Source organism: Magnolia sinica, chromosome 5 (genome assembly GCF_029962835.1).
Source record: "Magnolia sinica isolate HGM2019 chromosome 5, MsV1, whole genome shotgun sequence".
Taxonomy (NCBI): Eukaryota; Viridiplantae; Streptophyta; class Magnoliopsida; order Magnoliales; family Magnoliaceae; genus Magnolia; species Magnolia sinica.
This window is the reverse complement of record NC_080577.1, coordinates 93507055-93516358: the sequence shown is the minus strand read 5'-3', so window position 1 is coordinate 93516358 and position 9304 is coordinate 93507055.

Sequence of the window (9304 nt, the reverse complement as noted above, 5' to 3'; positions counted from 1 at the left end):
AGGAAGAAGAAAGGCAGGAGAGTGGACACTCTTTTCGAAAGAGCCACAAACTTAAAAGGGAGTGGGGTAGGAGCGATACTCTACTCTTCCGATGACGTCCCAATCCCCATCTCTAGGCGATTGGCATTCCAATGCACCAACAATGTAGCTAAATATGAAGACCAGACAAGCGCGCGAACTCCTCTAAAGATGGGCCCAGCTCCAAATCATTGAAAGAAAATAGGTTCACGCTGAAACCCAATCATGTGACGCCGCACTCAACAGTTGCCAATCTAGGCGAACTCTGTGGAGATGAAAAACCTCCCAGAAGCCCAAGGAGCCCAGCTCGAAGATCTCAGACTTGGTCAAGCTCTCAATCCAGATGTGTAACCTCTTAGAACATGTGTTACATGGCTGCAACTGACAAGTCTGAATAGGCACACCCTCTACAATCTGGAACCCAGGATCAATAAGCGAGTCATCAAAAATGGGCATGCCCTTGTCCAACAAATCAATCTCATGGTGTCAAAAAAAGCCTGACTCACACATCGCATCCCGAAGAGTACCCTGGAAATCTATAGTAGGTGGGCTCGAACCTCCAACAATCGCCACATCAGGAGCATTCTGAAAAGTACATGTCTCAGGAGCCACAACACTTAAACTACCCCAGTATCTAACTGGATCGGTACCTTGATCTCTAACAACAGCTTATCCCATCACCACCTCGAAATTCACACCAAATATCTGACCTAAGCCACCCACAAAAGGTCCATCATCCATCAAATCCAAGCTACTTGAACCATCAAAATGGGGCATGCCTCTGATCCACACCATCTACACCACCCGAACCCATCAACATGACATCCCCACCGTCCAAGTATGCCCCACCAAAATCCGGACCATCCACCATCCCTTCAACACCATCCACACCATCCAATGGTCCAACCATCCCAACATCCATAACACCCAATGGCCCACCAAGCATGGAACCATCAAATCCATCTAAGCCACCAAACCCATCAAATCCATCAAACCCATCTAATCCATCCAATCCCACCTCATGGCTACCATTAATGGTGGTAGAAGCTATGTCATAAATAGCATTAACCTCTCCAAAGGAGCTCATTACACCACCACCAACCCCCATCAATCCACCCATAAATGAGCCATCACCACCATAAATAAAGGAATCACTACACACCTCCCCATCATTGGTGTTGGAACCACCAACATTTCCACCATAGCCAGCCATAATAAGGACAAGAGGAGAAAAGGACAAGGGAGAGAGGAGGGGGACAAAAAGGAAGAAGAAAGGAGACAAAAGAGAATGATCAGAGGTCTGGGCGAGGAAGAATAACCAGAAAGGGACTGGAAAAATGGACAGAGAAGAAGGGCGTTTGCTAGAAGAAAAGATAGATGGGGGTGGTAATTGGATTACCGCTAGTGTTAGTTCGAGTACCGCCGCAGGTTCTGACATCTCTGCATCACTGCCGCATCTGACAGGACAGATTGGGAGAAAAAAATCAATGGGTGGTAGTCCGACTACCGCTGGTGGTAGTCCAACTACCGCCCGGGCCCACAACGCTGCTAAATCAAGGGTAGGACCAGCTGCAAGAACCCTGGAACATTTACCGCCTCCAAAAAGGCTAAATTGGGACCACAAAAATACTCAAGGGATGATCCAAAGAATGGCGTCAGGCAGATAAAGTTTCATATATGCAAAAGATTGTACAGCTAGTAATACATGGTCACATGGTACAATGGAGCTAATCATCATCAGGCATATAGTTATCCGAGTCCTTTTGACGAACATGCAAAGCCAAAAGTTCTCCTCTGACAAAATGAGCACCACCACCCAGAGCATAAGCAGGCTGCAAGATAGGATCGATACTGTACTACTCACACCATGAGCTGTACTCCCTCGCTGAATCGACGAAGGCGCTGGCATCAAAACCTTCCAAAGCAGCAATTAACTCCCGCTCGAGCACCGACCTCCAATCAGATGGACCAGAGGGTGGACTAAGCGGAACCAGCGAGCTGCCAGTCAGAAGAGCCTCTCTCCAAGATACCACTTCGTTACGTGAGGATCTTCCAATATATGACGTTATCGCGAAGCCTGAAAAGCCTCCTAAGCCGCAGGAGTAAGCACTGTATTCGACTGAAGGTACGACCTGGGATGAAACTGTCAAGAACAAAGAAATCAGGGATAAAGGATGAGCAAGAAGTGTTGAGGGTCAAATATTGCATATTAGACCCCAATTATTGCCTAGATTTCCGAACATGGTATTGTTTAACGGCCTAATTTAATGGTGTTTGTGATGCAAGGTGTATTTACGAGCTTGGATTGAAACAGGGTGCGAAAAGCATGGATTTAATGCTCTGATGTCACCAAGGCAAGGGATGGACCCTAGGGGACCGAGACCGATAGATTTACAAGCCAGAGATCCAAGAAAATCGAGAAACTGAAGATCAAGTGGCCTAAAAAGGGTCCAGAATGCGAGATCACAGGGTTCTCACCATATGTTCGGCTCAAAACTTTACAAATGGCCTGAAGACCATAAATTAACTGTACATGTCAAATTTCAGCCATTGGATCCCTTTGAAAGTGGCCCAATGGACAGATTAGCCCCCATATCAGCAATCTGGAGCCCACCTGATCGCTGGATACGCTTCAATTTTGGACTCAACGTCTTAAATGAGCTAGAAAAATGGATGGATGGAGCGGATTTCTCACAAGCATCACAGTGGACCCTGCATGTACAGTGCGTATACATGGTGTACACGCAACGGCTGTGCACCGGACAATCAGCCCGATCAAAGACGGGCTAACCTGTCTCTCCTGCGTAAAACGTCTAGCGGACGGACAACGTCCATCCGATTTTTAGTTGTGGGGACCATATATCGTTCAAACGGCAGATCTGGACCGTCTATTCGATCCGTAGGACAGCCAAGACCAATGCCCAGGTGTCCTTTTGCCACCTTGCAAGCAGTCGTGTGAAGATCTCAGCCGAACGGAAGATGGATGGTGAAATGGAAAGTTCAGTGGACCACACCTAATCCAAGACAGAATCCATTCCCGAATGGTTTTTTGAGAGTATTCCAATTAATGGAATGGATTCACTGCCTGACACCAATCACAGGCCCACCATCTTTCATAGCAACGCATTGACAAAGCTCTGTTTGCGAAATGGAGTTGCGATCGAATTCGGGTGGGCCACCATCGTTGATCAGATGGCCGATCCAAACCATCCATCGTGAATACCATCCAAAAACATCCTAAGTGACGTTATTTTTTGGGTAAATAAGCATGGAAAGGGGTGTCTTTACTACGCATGATTCTTGGTGTGTAAACAGCTTTACGCATGATTCTTGGTGCGTAAACAGCTTTACGCATGGAATCCATTCTAATTCTTATACATTTCATCTCTTGAAAACTTGATCAAAGGAAGTTCAGATTTGATATTCATGGTTATACCCTCCAACTAGATGAAGATGGGACTCTAAGTCCAGTTGAGTTCTTCAATCAAGCATAAAGATCTCCTTGATCTCTACAAGTGGATCATCTGAATCCCTAGTTTCTTACCTCTGATTTCTCTAAGTTGTAGATAAATATTTCACCATTATTTCCTCAATTTCATTCGATTAAGATTTCATCTTAGTTTAGTTCTAATTCTACTTAATTTCAGATGACGTATATGTTTTAGTCCCTTGGGATTCGACCTCAGTCTCACCGAGTTTATTACTACATCACAACCTTATACTTGGGGAGTGAACAAGAAGCAGATAACACAAGGCAACACCGGGTAATTACTCACATCATTAAGGACGAGGGCATCGACATTCGACCTCCAAATGAGATCAGAAAACATGCACGTACGGCTGCGGTTGTCCTTATACCACAGCATTATGCGCAAAAAAGTAGGTGAATGATCCATCAGAGTAGGCGTCAGGTGGGGGAAATGGTCAAAGAAGCAAACCTACATGAGGCCATAGTCAGAAATTGTAACCAATCATCCTAAGGAGAAGAATGCAGAGGAGAGGATTTTAAAGATACCTCGATGACCGAATAGAACCAGTCAAAGATCTTCTAATGTAGCGACTGGCTTTATCCAGCCCTTCATACAAATGGGCAAGGAGAGTAGCATTCCAATTGTACGGCGCGGGAAAAGTGATATCGGCCACAAGCGATAATAGACGGGAACTCACCAACTCGTTCCCGTGAAAGAAAATCATCGCTCCCATAATGTACAACATCAGGGCATGGGCCTTCACAACAGTCGTGGCCTCGGTTTCAGGAACGTGTCGAGTAAAATTTGAGGACAGCCAAAGCAGCCTGAACTAATGGCCAAAAAAATTCGAAAAGTCCGGCATCATCACTAACAGACTCATCCAATCATCATCAAAAGGCACTGGAAGATCCTCCTCAAAAGGAATGGATCCCCCATCATACCTAAGACCCAACTGCATATAGATGTCATATGGAGTAATCCCCCACTCCTCGAAGGGTAAATGGAAAGTATTAGTCTCGGTGTGCCACCACTCTGTCAAAGCAGACAAAAGGGACGTGTTCGTCTTGCTTAGATGAACTCGGAACAGGCTAGCGAATGGAGTTTGCTCCAATACATCTAAGAATAGATGTTGAGGATCATGAAACTAGTCCGGCCAATGAGTCCTAACTCCACGTCCCCTTAAGATCGCAGGAGCACCACCTTCCCGAGCCACATCAGACAGGTGTTGGCCCTCTCGGGGTACGTAATAGGGATCAACGGATTGGCGAGAAGGGTCAGCCTCATTCCTACCACAGCGAGGCATGCTGCACAAGCAAGGTTCATTGATAAGCCCATCAAGGCCCAAATGTTCAAAGCCCAGAGCCAAAAGTCAAAGCCCAAGGCCCAACAAGTCAAAGACCACAGCCCAAGTCAAAGCCTAGAGCTAAAAGTCAAAAGGCCCAAATGTTAAGAGCCCATCAAGGCCCAAAGATCCATGGCCCAAAAGCCCAAGCTCGATGTCCAGAGGTCCATGATCCAAAGTCCAAGTTCCAAAGCCCATTTCCCAAGTCCAAGGTTAAGCCCATTTTTCATGAGCCCATGTTTTCAAAGGTCCATCTTCTAGGCTCACATATCCAAATCAAAGTCCATTCAACTTGACCAAAACAGGACCATGATTTGATGCCCACTTGAGAAACCTCATCCATACATGGAACCAAAAATCAAGCTAAGGTGTACGATCCACTCCAAAAGGGGTGGCCCACCATCAAGATCCATACCATCAAAGTGCTCAAGTGGGTCCCAAATCACCCATCCTACGGTCCAGATCATCCAAAAAAAATTAAAAAAAAGAAAAAGAAAAAGAAAGACAAAAACCAAATAAAAGAGTGGGGCCCCCTTTCTTATCACACCCCACTCTAACAAAAAAAAACAAATAACAAACAAATAAAAAAATCTAGCCAACTCTTTGGCCCAAAACGAAAAATCCAGCAAGATCCAACGGTTTAGATCGGACCAAAATGATCAATGGTCCCGTTTATGGCCTCCCTAAGCCCAAAAGGGAGATCCAAGGCTACAAATGGCTCCTCCAAACATTTCACAAAGAAGATCTGCCCAAACTCTAAGCAGACACAAATAAGGATTCTTGATTATCCACCTGAGATTGAAGAAGGAACAAGGGAGAAGGAAACTTACAGAAATCAATAGTCAAGGATCCTCTAAGGAACTACAATGGCATCCCTGGACGTCCCTGGAAGGAGATCAAATAAGAAATGGAGGTACATTGTTCAGACCAACGTCCACACCGAACCAGTGGACAAAACGGGTGACCGACGGTAATCGGACTGTCGCCCTTACACCGAATCACTTAGGACAGTGGGCCTGTCTCCCTTGAGTTGATGGGACAACCAGACAACCATTGAAACCATTAAGTAAAACCCAAGAAAAGTATTTTTTTTAAAAAGGTCCTTCTCATGAAAAATCTCAAAATCTCGCAAGAAATTGGGAATCTTGATAAAGTGATACTATAAATTGCAAAAAAAATACAAGGAAAGAAAAAAAATCCCTAAAATACAATAAATCATGATTAAATGGCACATTATTTCGTTAGTGGAGACTATCTGACTATTTGATCTGAACTGTACAAATAAAAACCGGACGACGACGCCCTCTTGCGGGATCAGACGGATGTTACAAAAATCCAAAAATATTTCAAATAAAAACCGTTAGCCCCACCAACTCATTAGTGGAGGCAACGCGACTGTTTACTTAACTTGTGCAAATAAAAACCAAACGACGAAGCCCACCCATGAGATTGAACGAATATTTTCCAAAATTCAAAAATATATTTCAAATAAAATCTCCAAGGAGTCTAGTTCCAAAGAGATTAGTTTTCAAAACAAAAATTTTCAAAAAACTGCACGCGGTGCACAATACATTAAGGAATCTTCTATATTCTCCAGTTGTGGCTAGTGCAAACAGTTAAATAAGATTTAATCCCTTCCAGTTTCTCTAGAGGATGATCGAATCCGCACATAATACATGTACGATTGGCCCGATCTCTATATCTGGACAGTCGTACGAATGCTAGTAGATATGAGTGGATCTACCTCTGGAAAGAATAATCAACCTTGAAGTGACAACAATCCATTGTAACCAAAGTATCAGAATCAGCAAACTGTATAGCAAAATATTACTTGCACATACCTAGTCTGGGATATTTGAAAATTTTGATCGAGTTCAAGTCGGCGTAGTGAGTTCCTCGTAAGGTCGCATGAACGCGCAGGACAGCTAACCACTTTGACGATCAAATAGAACGAATACTCGTAGGGTGATTACGTAGTAAAGGAAACGACAGATCAAACAGTATCAGAATCCTCATAAAGCCACAACAAATACGCAGAGGCCCTACTTTCAGACTTACCCTCTAATGCTATTAACAATCTAACGTGAAAGAGTTGTGATTGGTGACCTGTAATGCCGCAGGAACGCGTAGGGACAATCATAACGTTTTTCTCAACCCTCATGATATGTGCAAGTCATCTCTTTTCCAAACAATCAACTGACAATGATACAATGGCAGGCAATAGATTCGAATCATTACCCTTTCTGAACAGAAGGTGGGGTGTCCACTCGCTTTAGCGCTCGGTTGCTCGCAACCTCAGCCAAAGAGGGGCATCTGTAGACAGCCCACCCAGGCTAATATCTTGAGAAGGCTAAGACAGTCCGAGAACCATGATCCTATCTGAACCTCAAAACCCTAATCCGAACCTTAAAACCCTAATCCGAACCCGAAACCTTGATCCAAACCCCTAAACCCTAATCCGAACCTCTAAATCTCAGCTTAACCTCAGCCTAGACCCTAAACCTAGCCTAACCCGGATTCCAATCCGAACCTAAACCCTATCAGAATTAGAATATATACGCAATTCAGCATGAAAACCCACCTATTCGAACCCAAAAGTTTGAAAGAAGACTATCAGACGAGCTAGCGCACTAAACGAGGCCTACCGACTAAAGCCCGGCCTGGACCAGGCCCGAGTGGTAGTTTGACTACTGCCGGCGGTACTTCGATTACCTCTACTCACGGGGCACATGTGTCCTCTGAGCAACAGCTGTCTCTGCGCCCGAAAGTCAACTTTCTCCTGAAATTACCCTTACAACCGATACTATTTAACTTTTTACCAACCCCAAAAGCCAATGGGAGTATGCCACGTGGCGTTTCTCTCTCCTCAACCACTCCTAAGCTGCCACGTCAACTTTCACCCTTCACATCCCCAAAACTTACCACAATACCATTAGAGAAGGCTATAAATAGCCCTCTCCTCTTCTCATTTTGACAACAACACAACACACCAACAACCAAGAGAGGGGGAGAGAGAGAGAGAGAGAGAGGAAGAGAGTGAAGGAGGGAAGGAGCTCTCAAGCCTTCAAGTTCTAATATTTTAACTACCCCCTAGCCCTTCCTCTTAACCTTTCCAACCCCTAAACTTAGTCCAGTTTGGTCATGGTTCGGTCCATATTTTATCCTATTCAATTTCAAGCCAAAGATCCATTTATCTCATACACCAGCATTCATCATGACATTTATTCCCTTCTCAAACCCTCTGCTCCTCTAGATTTTAGTGAATGTATGCTCTGTGACTTACCGTACATCGAATCTTGTCACATCAGAAATTTCTAGTAGTCTAGTCTATTTTTCTTTCCTCTTTACATAAGCATCATCACATCCGCCTTCTAGATATGCCGTTGGACGTATGCTCTGTGGCTTGCCGAAATCTCGAATCTTGCTACATCAGAAATCCGCATGTATGCCTAGTCCTATCTCGACCACATCATCTATCCCTTGAGATTGTTTTACCATACCAAGTAGAGACCATACATTTGTACAGGCAGAGAGGGTGCCTAACACCTTCCCTCTTTGTAACTAAGGTCCCTTACCCAGAATCCTGGATCGCAGACCAGGAGTCAATCTAAGGTAGGAGAGTCTTCGTATTTCTCCAACCTTACATATTCCGCGGATTCTAGCCAACTGTGAGATTTTGAGATTAATTGGCTAGTGGTGACTCCAATATCCACAAATCAACCTAGTCACCCCCACCATCAAAACAAAAGATACAAATCAGCGAGGGCGCTGATTTCCATCCTCCACAGGTAGATACCCATAAAGAGCCACTTCCCAATCTCTCAACCTCCTCCCAACAAGAGTGCCAATTTATTACAACATTTCTCACAAACAGGAACCCATTTACATTCCAGCATGCTCCCCCTCATGGGAGTCATAAGGTCATAGAAATTGACTACTGTGCTAAAGAAGCGGACCAAGCCTTGTCGCGAGGGTCCAAGACCCCTCGCCGTGACAAACAAATTCACAAAGAATCAGATGAAAGCTCACCTCCACTATTGGAAAAAATTCGATGAAAGACTTACATTCACGTTGCCTAACCTTATCCAAGCCATGGTATAAATGGGCAAGAAGGGTTGTGTTCCACTTGTAAGGTTCGAGAAACTGTTAGTGCAAATGTGCACCTATTTGTCAATCATATGGTTCCTTCTGTTAGTGAGTCGGTTGAGCCCTTAGAAGTTAAAAACTGAAGACACATGTGTACATGAAACATCAAAGAGTAAAAAATAGGTAAATTGAGGTGTCTTGATGATCGATCTAAAACAACTTAACCTCTAAATGATTCGTTCTCAAATAGGTAGACCCTTGATTGATCATCATTTAGCCTTAAGAACTCATTTGAAGCATGACAAATTGGCTAAAAGATATTTAGAGTTGTTGTAAAATAAATTGCTCAAGAAAGCAGACTCTCGATCATAGTTTGATCAATCGACGG